We start from the raw sequence: 478 nt of genomic DNA, 5'->3' as shown, positions 1-478 counted from the left end.
AGAACAGTCAGACTGTGGAATCGAAGGGAAGAGAGACAATGAACTGCAGAAGAGAAAGGAGAAAGAAACCGACAAGTTCCAGGAGGTGAGGAAATTCTTGCAAGATCTAAAAGAGGAATTACACACTTTAAAAAAGAATCAAACGGAACTGTTAGAGATGAAGGCTATAATACAGGAAGTCAAAATCTCCCTTGAAAGTATTAAAAGCAGAGTAGATCATACAGAAAATAGAATCTCAGACGGAGAAGAGAAAATTGCTGGCCTGGAAAAATCCACCACGAAGACTAGCTCAGACATAGAAGAGAAAATTGCTGGTCTAGAAAAATCCTCTACGAAGACTGAGAAAATTGCCCCCCAAAATTAGAATAATATATGAGAAGTACTAGATACCATCAAACGTCCAAACATCCAGATAATTGGCATTCCAGAAGGCAAAGAGACTCATAAGGGCATTGATAATCTATTCCATGAAATCCTG

Source organism: Tupaia chinensis, unplaced genomic scaffold, assembly GCF_000334495.1.
Source record: "Tupaia chinensis unplaced genomic scaffold, TupChi_1.0 Scaffold000170_1, whole genome shotgun sequence".
In the NCBI taxonomy this organism is placed as follows: Eukaryota; Metazoa; Chordata; class Mammalia; order Scandentia; family Tupaiidae; genus Tupaia; species Tupaia belangeri.
This window is presented reverse-complemented; position numbering follows the sequence as displayed.